General features: G+C 35.7%; 1 protein-coding gene across 1 annotated transcript in view; it reads left to right on the forward strand.

Moving 5' to 3' along the window:
* The window catches only part of LOC136032158 (probable phosphorylase b kinase regulatory subunit alpha), a gene marked incomplete in the record, with an annotated part of 128,621 nt that overhangs the window by 6,924 nt on the left and 109,579 nt on the right, over positions 1 to 12,118 (forward strand).

The raw sequence follows: 12,118 nt of genomic DNA on the forward strand, positions 1-12,118 counted from the left end.
TTGATACATCTTTGATTGACATAGTGTAAGGCATAGTGTATTTACATAGTCTTTGATTGAAAGTGTAAGGCTTGATATCTCCATTGCTAATAAAAAATTGTATCTTGGGTATGTCTATTGAAGTCTAAGTGCTCCTCCCCTTGAAGATAGTGAATTGGCCCTCAAAACTATTATTGATGAAACGGCATCTTCAATATCCCTTCCTAGCTCATCTGAGTTAATAATCATCGGAGATTTTAATTTTCCTGTAATTGAGTGGGTTGAAAGAACTGGACATTCTTCATCTAATAGTAGAGACTCATCTTTTTTATCTTGCCTATCGAATAATTTTCTTCATCAGACTATTGATAAGCCTACATGCCATAGAACTGATCAGAGTCCCTTGCTGTTAGACCTTGTCATATTGCATGATCCTGATTCCCTCATTCATAATGATTATTTACTGCCAATCGCTAGTAGTAGCCACCTAGTTATTATGTCTGTGTTGTCCCTAAATAGTCATCTTCAACCTGAATTTCAGCCTCAGACTTACACCAACTATGAGGCAATACAGCATGAACTTTCATCTGCAAACTGGTCAATGTTTATCACCAGTGACATCAATGATTTTGGTTAAATCTAAAAAAAAAACCTCTCCTTGCTCTTGAAAAGAAACACTCCATGGTTATTTTTAGAACACATCCTAAAACACTTCCCTTCTTCACTAAGGAAGTTAAGAAGCTGATTAAACAGAAATGTAGAGCTTAGAAATTGGATATGACAAAGAGGAACCAGGAGACCCACTCATTTTACAAGAAAGCATAAAATTATGTAACAGATTCTGTGAAAAAACTGAAATCTGCTTACAAGGAAAAATTAGCTTCTGACATCAAGTTAAACTCAAAATCTTTAAGGAGACATGTATTTGCTAAAAACCTAAATCATCATACTATTCCTGACCTTGTTGACCATGGTGTGCTACACTTATCTCCAATAGATAAGGCTGACCTTCTTAATGCACAATTTGCTTCTGCCTTTACCCAAAACTCAGGTGCCTCCTAACCAGATCCTCCATCACATGAAGTGCTTTTTCCCATGCCTGAACTGTCAGTAAGTGAAGTGATGGTTTTCAATAGCCTTGGGAAGCTTGATGTAAATAAGTCAAAGGGACCAGATGGTGTTCATCCATGTCTTCTTAAGGAGTACAAAAAGCTCTCAGTTACCCCCTGTGCATGCTGCTCTGGCTATCTCTTCAAATGGGGAACTACCACATGATTGGAAAACATCTTATATAACCCCAATCCATAAAAAGGGATGAAGAGACTCTGCAGAAAATTACCATCCAATAAGCATGACTTCTGCAGTTCTTAAGGTGCTTGAGAGATTTGTTGACAAAGCTCTAATTGAACATCTTGAGGTCAATAACATCCTCTCCACATCACAACATGGATTCAGATCTGGTAGATCGTTGGACACTAACCTCATGCAAACATATGAATTAGTGACTGCTTGATAAGGGTCTTCCTGTCGACATCCTTCGTCTTGATCTGTCCAAAGTATTCAACAAGGTTTATCATGAATTCCTCAAAATCAAACTGAAGGCTACAGATGTCAATAAAGTTGTTGTACAGTGGATTATGGGCGTTCTCTCTGAAAAATAACAGAGTGTCAGAGTTTTTGATTCACAAGGAACTCCTCATTTCTCTTCTCCCACAACTGTATTAAGTGACATGCCCCAGGGCACTATTCTTGGCCAACACTTTTCAACTTCTATGTAAATGATCTACCCACCCTTCTTTCAAATAATATTACCTTTCATGCTGATGACTCGAAACTAGTTGGAAAAGTGGCTACTCCCTCCAACCAGCAATCAATCCAAACAAATCTTGACAGTCTATGAAGATGGGCTAACATGTGGCTCCTTACTTTTAATAACAAAAAATTTCATGTTATCCATTTTGGCAGACACAACAAGCATCATAAGTATTTCCTTCAAGACAACTTCCTTTCTGCTGTTTCTGATGAAAGAGATCTTAGGGTTATTGTTGATCACCAATAAAATTTTGGCAGCCATGCTAAGTCCCCTTCATCTTCTGCAAATAAATGCCTTGGTATCATAAAAAGAACCATCTCCAGCCAACACCCAAAAGTTTTTATGAAGTCATATAAGGTGCTTGTACAATTATGTCTGAAAGTCAAAATGTCATTGGCAGCTCCTTTTTTCAAAAAAGATAAGAAGTTGCTTGAGAATGTCTAGTGTTGCGCCACTAAGATGGTTAGCAGTATGAATAAATTTCTACACAAAGAAAGACTATGTCATTTGAAGCTGCTGATGTACCAAAGGAAAGGGGGTGATTTAATTTTAACCAAAAAAATCCTTTCTAAAAACGCCTTTCCCAGTCTCTTTGCACAGCCCTTGCATTTTGGAGGAGATTCAATGAAACTCCCCATGCAGCATTCCACGAGTAGACATAGAAGTCATTTCTTCAACCAAGGAGTCATCAATCTGTGGAATCAACTGTCTGAGGAAACAGTTTCTGAAACTTCAACCAACATGTTCAAGTCCCACCTTGATAAGGAATGGCTCTGCCAGGAATTCTTTTACAATTGGGAAGCTGCAGAATCCTCCACAAGAGTCTAGATCAACAACCACAGCCTTCACCAAATGAATTTTTTCATCACTAGAGCATCACAAGGATGGAAAATCCTTATATTGCTCCAAGCTGTGATTTAAGGTAAGGTAAATATATCCATGGTTGAGCCTGTCTGTGATATAGTTTCTTAGTTCCAACTTTATGATCCCATGTCAAACATTAGGCACCATTTTCCAAGATTAGGCCCAAGCTTAAACCATATGTCTGTAATTAGACTCCATGTTGACTGTCAGTGCGTTTAAAATTATAAGTATTATGTATGATGAAAAAATTCAAGCCAATTACACAGTTATTAAGAAAATTTAGATAAATTCAATAGTAAAACAATTTATTTCCAGGTGTTAGAATAGAGTTTTACTGTGATGTACTTGTTGAAGTGAAGATTAGCCTCTTGACTACTAGGTTTCTTACCCTACTAAGGTTACTTATAAAACAGGACTTTTTTTTAGCTAATCTTTTGTAAAAAGTACTCTTGAGAAGGGAATATTATAATAACTAAACAATAGGCTTAATAACATTCAGTCCCCATTGAACATTGTTCCTAAATGTAGCCTAATTTTCACTAAAATGACCATTTTACTCCCCATCTCCCATAGTGAGGCCATATATAGCTTCAGGTTTCATAAAAGCTTTACAGGACAACAAGTAATATATCAAACATTCCTCTATCAATTATACTTTAATATTTCCTTTCATTTAATGTTTTCCCAGTTTTGTATATAGCCTAGAACTATATGTGAACTCATAAGGTAGGGGAGAGTGCAAGTGTCATGGTGGAGGAAACTCAAAATGAAAAAACATGGTGGAAAAAAAGTGTTGAATGTGGCATTGAATGGCTAATCTTTTTTTATTATTAATTAATTTTTTTTTTAACAAAGTAGGTTTTTCAAAGAAAAGTAAAGAGTTACATTAAGCCAGAAATCAGGAGAAATAAATTTGAAAATTTTCCAAGCCTAGAGCTACCACAAATCACCGTCAATGAATGAATGATATCCACAGCGTATATGAATTCCAATAAATAACCAAGTCAAACTCAAAATGAGCAGAAACTAAGACGAGTAGGGCTGATGCCCCTCATGTTTTTTGAAGGCCTGAACATGATTTGTACTTTACTGAAAACAATCCAAATTTCAAGCTGAATATTTCTATTTCTCATCATATAAAAAAAAAACTCCATTATAACTAAATTTACTGAAAAAAAACAACACATGAATGTGGATTGATAGTTGAATATACACCTACATATATTTATTCTTTGAAGTTTTAGTAAATGTGCATTTAGTAAAGTTAAATATCTAAATTATAGTTCGTTTTCAGTAAAGTGCAAATTCTTATCTGGTCTCCAGAAGGCGTGGGGGGGGATGTTAGCTCTACTAATATTAGTTTCTACTTGTTTTAAGGTTGACTTAGTCATTTACTATAATTTCTGTTTTTTCGGAGGGGGGTCTATTTATTTATGGACGGTTATTTATGGTAGTTTCATGCTTGGAAAATTATTTAACATTATTTCTCCTCATTTTTGTTTTAATGTAGCTCTTTAGGGTAAATGTACCAATGATTTGACAGTTTTAGTAAAAAACAAAAACAAAAAAACACACATTTTCTACTACAGAAGGCTTAACTTAAAGATTTTTGGTTTGAAAAGGGTTTCAGTATGTAGAAATATCTATGAATCTAACTGTTTTATTAGAAGTTTGAAATTTTATCAGAAAAGGGTATAAAACTCTGATTTTCTGAAATTGGAGCATTTTCATCTACAGATTTGACAGAACAAAAAAAGTTACCTGTTTTCAACATAAGTTGGAACCCAATTTGACACATGTTAAAATACTTGGGGAATACTTGTGGGCAGATTCTGGTAGATTCAGCATGCCTATTCTTTTTACTTTATTTCTTTGCTTATCTTCAACATTTTTAAATGTGTAAATGTATAAAATACTGTTCAGATAGTGGAAGCAAAAAACTGAAAAAATTACCTCAAGTATAAGGACGAAATTGGATAATCATATGGAGTGTAATCATGTTACCTAGGTCTCTATAAAATTATGTCCGTCCTGGCTGAGTGGATTGGTGCGCTGGTTTCAGGGTCCCTTGACTGAGAGGGCGAAGGTTCAAATACTAGTGAACCCAATTATTTAGTGTGGGATGGGGATCAGTGGCGTGACTCTGTAAGCTCAGCCAGAGTTGACCCAGCTCTAAATGAGTACCTGGAGAAATCTGGGGAAGGTAAACATGAAGGGTATGAGAAAGCACAGGAGGGTTGGCCCCCAACCCCCCATTGCACTTCCTGGCTGAAGGGCCAAGAAACGGAGATGAGCACCGCGGGTAGGGACTGTAAAGTCTAATACCGTATTCTTTACCTTTACCTTTAATAATAAAATGTGTGATATAGGTCTCTTTACAAACACTATCAGGAGTGACCCACTTTCTCTCAGATTTAATGGTCCAGCATAAATTTATTTGTTGTTCACAGTTAAAGTGTTGTAAACATTTGGCCATTTCAAATTTAATCTACCAGTTTAGTCCACTTTAAAATATTTAGTTTGGACTATCCTTTGTCTGGAAAGTCCAGGATTCTTAAAATATGTATTTCCTACTTAAAATTATTAGAAGTTTGTGACACCAAGGAGTTTAACACGTTTCATTAGCATTTTTATGGGATTTGGTGGGATAGGGATTCCATGCTAATTAGGGAGGGGTTCAGAGAGAATATTTTGTATTTTAGAGATTGCGATCTATTCGAAAGGAAACATGGGTAAAATTTACTAAGAGAGGGTGTACTTCAAATTTATTCAGTGATAAACGAATTGGGGTATTGTGATCAACTAATTCAAATGCTTCAAAACATGTACATAGTATGAGGCCAAGCAGCAGTTCCTCTGATGAGGAAAAAATCTAGCATCAAACCAGTAAAAATACGATTAAAAAAAAGTTAATGTTTTTTTCATGTGAAATATTATTACAAATAATAATCATTCAAAATCTCTTGTTGTTGAAAAAGTACCGATCAATTTGACAACCATTTACATTTGAATTTGGCTGAAGGAACATTTTTAGTTGGTCTGGTATTCCACTACATCTGACAAGAATTTTCGACACCACAAAAATATGGAAGAGGGAAACTTCTTTGTTTTGAATTTTTTAATGAAGGCGCAAAAAGAAATTTTTCAATATTTTTGATGGGAGCTTTTCGATTTTTCTGTTAAATGAAGATAAATAAGAAATGTGTTTTTGAAAATATAGGAATCAATTGCGAATCCTCTCCCAATTAGTTTGTAAATCCCAAGGGATTGGGCCCCTGGGAAGTTTTGTTTCCCTGCAATCTTTCTCGGGAACAGCAGCTACCAATATCCTGCAGAAGTCATATATTTTTTATTGTTCTAACCATACCCTTTGGTCTCTCAGGGGGAAGGGGGTGGGGAGACAGTACATCAACAATCATTTATTCTCATTTATTCATTGATGTTATTGGGTAATGTTTTCCAAGCAAAACTGTTTTTACAAGTACTGTTTCCTTTGGTACCCTTCGATTGTACTATCATGATATCTACATTACTTTATCAATTTTCCTGTGCACCAAAACTAGCAACAAGGGCCCTATTTCTTGGTACGCTCGATTTCCTTAAATGCTGGAAATAGCAAGATCCTGTCTTGACTTTTGATCTATCAAGGTCCAACCCGGTTTCCAAAGCACTAATTTTAATTTTACTGGAAGAAGAAAATTTGTACTTTAGAGCAAAAAATTACAGAATTTCAAGTAGTTCTTATTTCCTTATTCATTCCTGCAAAAAAATTCAATTTATGAAAAAGAAAAAGAAATACCTTTCCGATTTTGACATTTCGGATTTTATATCGTTTGTAAATTGTTCTGTTTCATATTATAGTTGTAATAAAGAAATATGCATTTCATAAATATTACGCTTCACATTCTATTAATCTAAACCACTACCATTTAACTACACTCAGGTCTTTAAATAGCAACAAAGACCACACTGCCTTTTCATCACAAACACCAACAACAAGAAGAACAATAGGGTCAAGACAGTGGGAAATAAATTAGACTGAATGTTTCGGCCCTATGTCCATGGGCCGTCCTCAGCAATAAAACTAAAATGATAAATTTTTCAAAACAGTCCCAGCATCCTTACCTCAGCGAAGTTCAACCAGGACTGATAAATAAACTGTGATGAAACGAGGCAATTCATTGAAATGAAAGAGAATGATTTAAAAACACGTTTTTAATGCCAACCTTGCTTTTCTGGCTGTTGATCTCATAGGCCTATGACAGGTCTGTGTTAATATATATTGTTTTTTTTATAAAATTTTATAAGGTCATTTTTAATTAAATTTGTGTAGAGAGCATTTAGTGAATATTCTCCGAAGTCCCTTTTTAAGGAAATATTATTAATCTTAAGTCTGATTTCAATTGCCTCTTGAACGACTTGCTTTATGCCTACCTGCTTTATGTATTTTTTGAAACATATCTTTTGGGGATGTTACATCGATGATGTAATTTCACTTTGTAACTATGGGGAAAATGAACTTAGGGTTTTTTTTTTAGATCACCCTAATACATATGATAAGTTTACCTTAGAAATTGAAATTTGCAAATAAAATCTCATTCCTAGATGTGCTAATTATTTGTAGTTTAAATAAAAGCCAATTTTACCGTTTACAGAAAACCCACAAAAACAATAGATATTTACATTTTAAATCAAACCACCCCCCACAAGTTAAAAGAGCTGTCGTAATCTCCCTCGTCGATCATACCCTAAACATATGTTCTAATTCCTACATCACATCAGAACTAGACTTTATCAGGGACATACTTTTTGGAAATGGCTATCCTCTTTTATTCATTAATAATACAATTAACCGTAGACTGAAAAGACACCCCAGTAAAACCAACGATAATTTATTATTTGAGAATCCCAATAAGCCCCAGAACACAATTTGCCTCCCATTCATCCCAATGATCTGTAGGAATCTTAAAAAAGTATGCACACAAAATAATCTGTATGTTGTGTTTACCAGTAATTTGAAAATCATAAATCTCCTAAATGCTGGTAAAGATAAAACTACAGTTACTCGCCACAGAGGTGTCTATCAAATACCATGCGACTTTGGCAGATTCTATGTAGGGAGAACTCACCAGAATTTCGAGAAACGCCTACAAAAGCATAAAGATGATATCACCATAGCTCTAAATTCTAACATTTCTTCTGTTTCTTTTGATTCTGCTTTAAGCAGTCATGTTTTTAAAATTCCTAGCTAAAAAATACTTTTTGAAAAATCCTTCCTTATTAGCAATGACCTAGGCATAAAGCAAGTAGCTCAAGAAGCAATTGAAATCAGACTTAAGATTAATAATAATTTTCCCTTAAATAAGGACTTAGGAGAATATCCACTAAATGATCTATGCACAAATTTAATTAATAACGACCTTACGAAATATTACAAAAAAAAACAATGCATATCAACACAGAACCTGTCACAATTAGACCCATGAGATCAGCAGCCAGAAAAGCAAGGTTGGCATTAAAAACATGTTTCTAAATCATTCTCTTTCATTTCAATGAATTGCCATGTTTCATTACAGTTTATTTATCAGTCCTGGTTGAACGTCGCTGAGGTAAGGATGCTGGAACTGTTTTGAAAAATTTTTCATTTTAGTTTTATTGATTTTATCGATGTAAGTTTTTTCTTCTTATCTTTTTTTTATTGCTGAGGATGGCCGTTGGACATAGGGCCGAAATATTCATTCTAATTTGTTTCCCACTGCCTTGAGAAATTTCCTATTGTTCTTCTTGTTTTTGGCGTTTGTGACTCAGGCCTTTGGCTGTATTTGAGAGAGTTGAGTTCTTTTTCAATAAATATTATTAAAGATCTTGCAAAACTGGTGAAAATAGACTGTTAGTTGACAAGACTAGGACTTCTAACAAATAGCATATTGTAAATAAATAACTACCAGTATTTTCCTAAGGGGACACATTTAACTTTCACTTTAAACAGAAATTGTAATATTTACAGTGTTGGCAGTGTGGCAAGAGGTGACCAAATGGACATTTGCTTCCCTCCCTAAGAGCAACCCTAGATCCAGCACTGCTGGGTTTGGCAAAGGCATTTGTCAAAATCTGCTGTAAAAAAAAAAAAAAAAACTCCAAATTAAGTCCCAAGCTGTTGGGCTGAGTCAGAGTTTAGTTTAGTGAATGATACAGTTTCCAATAGATAGAAAACAGACTACAAAAGTATTTGACAAAGACAGAAAGATGTTCTTGTGTGAAGTGGCAACAGTTCAAAGTAGTAATCCCCTGGGTATGGTCTTGGATCTCCAACTTTTATGACCAAGCTTTATAATAGTCTAGTTCAACCAAGGCTAGAGTTTGGGTTGTGTATTGTATGCCCAATTTACAAGACTAACAAAACAGCCTGAGAATCAGTCTAGAAAGGGGCAAAATATGCATGAAATCTTATTTGATGTCCCATATATTCATTCCATCTTTAGAAGCAGGGCCGTATCCAGGAATTTTTTTGGAGGGGGAGAGGAGGGTAATTTAATATTACAAACTAGGTAATGTGATAACAGTATAGCCTACAAGCTTCTTAATGCTGAAAATAGCCTACTATTCTTGGCTTTTTTCAACTTGATAATGCAAAGAAAATTCACAGTCACTCTCAAAAGAAATGAGCAAACACCAAGCTGAGGAACAAGTTCTTCTCCAATGGAGTTGTCAGCCTGTGGAACTCTCTTAGTGAAAGAACAGTGACCTCTACCAGTGTTGATGCATTCAGGTCTTCAACGGATGAAAAGTGATTGAAAAATCCCTGGCGCATTTCTTGGGGTGCCAGGATATGACACATCCGACCACCATCATTAAGCTGATGGATATAGATTTTCTTATATTGCTAACAAGTATAATTTGAGGTAATAACACCAAATAAAGCCAACTTTATGAAAATGAGTAAGCTTTTGTGTATGGTGTGGCACTAGATTTTCCCCAATAGAGGGGGGGGGGGAAGGAGCTGGAATGTAATTAATAAAGAGGTGATTACTATATTTTGAAGGAGGACTCGATAGGGAACCAGATGATATAGCTCTTCTCTATAACCTTAACCATCATAATTGCATCCTAGCCACTCTCCTATAATGGAGCCAGTAGATATGCAAAAAGTTCAAAAGCAGCAAGTAGCAGAACTTGACAAAATTCCAAAAGCTGCCGACAAATTAGGCGATAGTGGAAGTATTAGCATTTTATAAAAAAATCTGCCGAAAAATTTCACTAGGCCATGAAAACTGCCAAATAGCTTGGCTACCATGCTACCCCACTTTTTGCATGCAAGGGAGCCAGATATTGTCCAAGGCTTTATGCAAGAGTTTGCTGATTTTGTTATCTAGTGATCAGGTCTCATCAACTGTTGGTTATTAGCTTACTAATTACAAATCTGAATTAAATATTGCTGGATCTTATGCCCTGCTGCAGTTGTCCTCCTATAGAGGATCCTCCCACGATTGTGTTCTGCATCATCATGCAATTTAACCCATTGCTTGGAGAAGGTTTGTAACTCATGGGATGTGTGGACACGCCAGTGGGCACTGTTGAGTGTACATTTGAGGCGCCTTCTTCCTCCTCCACCTGTATTTATCGCCGGGGCTAGGGTTCCCCAGTTTCTATTATGGACCCCCAGGGATAAGGTACCCTTGGCCGGTGCCTCCTATGGAGGTACTGTACATATCTGCTGGGCGCTCCCCTATCTGTTGTCCTCTACCAAAACTTAGCATTATTATCTAATAATTGCTCTTTTTATGACTAAAAAGTTCAGGGTATCAGTTATAGTAGTATATGCCCCTGTTGAACCAACTGACGGAGACACTAGTGTCTCAGATGAATTTTACTTACAGTTACAGGAGCAAATAGACATTGTACCAGGTAGAAATAAGGTGTTTTTACGAGGAGATTTTAACGCCCAGGTTGGTAGAAAAGGGATAGATGGTATCCTAGCCTAGGTAGATTTGGTGTAGGAAAATAAAACAGTAATGGCTACAGACTTCTGTAATTTTGTAGGCATAACAATCTAATTATAACCAGTATGGCGTTTCGTAACATGGTATTCACGTGATGGTAACACAGCAAACCTTATTGATTATGTTATTGTAAACTGAATACTAGAAGGATCAATACAAGATATTAGGGTATATAGGAGTTCTGTTATTGATATTAAAAGTAAAAATCACCATCTTGCAGTGTCTGATGTTAATTTAAAGCTGAAATCCCGGAAGGGTAACTACCTCCCAGGAAGTTGTGATGCTGGTAGACTCTAGGATGAAAATTCGAGAGAAACTTTCCAGCAACAGTTGAATACTAAGATTGAGAACTTGAAATTTGACAACGTGGAAGAGGGGTGTAATAATTTTAGAAAAACAATTCATGAAGTTGCTGAGGGCGTCTCAGGGAAGAAAGTTAAGACTGTAGCTAGGAATATTAGTGAAAAAGCTTTATGTTTAATAGAGTAGAAGGGGTTTGTACAAGAATTATCTGGGTCATAGATCATATGAAAACAAAAGGAATGTAAAGAAAGTGGAGAAAGCATTAAAATATGAACTAAGGAGGCGTGAAGTGGAGGCCATGGATAAAATTGCCAAGGATCTGGAAGATGCAGCTACACGGCATAATAGTAAAATATCATACTGGCATGTTAATGAATTGAGAAGGTGTAGTCAATCCGGACTAGTCCCAGTAAAATATAGGAATAGGGCCACAATTAGTGATAAGGAAAGAGTTAAAGAGAGATGGGCGGAACATTTTGAGAATGTGCTAAACCAAGATAGAGTTTGCAGGAAAAGATACAGATTAAAATGAAAATTTTTGTGATTCCTTGGATGTGAAGGAAGATTTGTTTTGTGAGGAAGGATTAGCGACAGTACTAAAAGGATAAAAAAAAATATGGCTCCAGGTGCTGACAGTGTGGCAAATGGGTTTCTTAAGTATGGCGGCTCTGAGGTTGAAAATTAGCTACTGAAGATTATGAATGGGATTTTTGAAAAAGGGGAAGTACCTAATGATTTTAGGAAAACTTTAACTAAACCACTGTATAAGAAAGGTGACAAGAGTGAGTGTTGTAGTTGTCGAGGCATTAGTCTGGTCCATATAGGTAGCAAATTACTTAGTAATATGACAATATTTAGACTGACAGATGCAGTAGACAAAGTTTTAAAAGAAGAACAAAGAAGTGTCGTTTTAGAATGGTAGAGGGTGTGTTGACAAAATTTTCACTCTTAGGTTAATAATTGAGAAGTGCCTTCGTTGTCAAACACCTTTGGTCCCCAGTTTTATAGATTATAAGCAAGTGTTTGATTCTGTTTATAGAAGAGCTTTAGCAAAGGTCTTATCCCTATATAGTATACCAGACAAATACATTAAAGTGATTTGTGGTATGTACGAGAATAATACTGCTGCCGTTTAGGTAGGAAATGGGGTTAGCAGCTA

Source organism: Artemia franciscana, chromosome 10 (assembly GCF_032884065.1).
Source record: "Artemia franciscana chromosome 10, ASM3288406v1, whole genome shotgun sequence".
NCBI classification, from domain to species: domain Eukaryota; kingdom Metazoa; phylum Arthropoda; class Branchiopoda; order Anostraca; family Artemiidae; genus Artemia; species Artemia franciscana.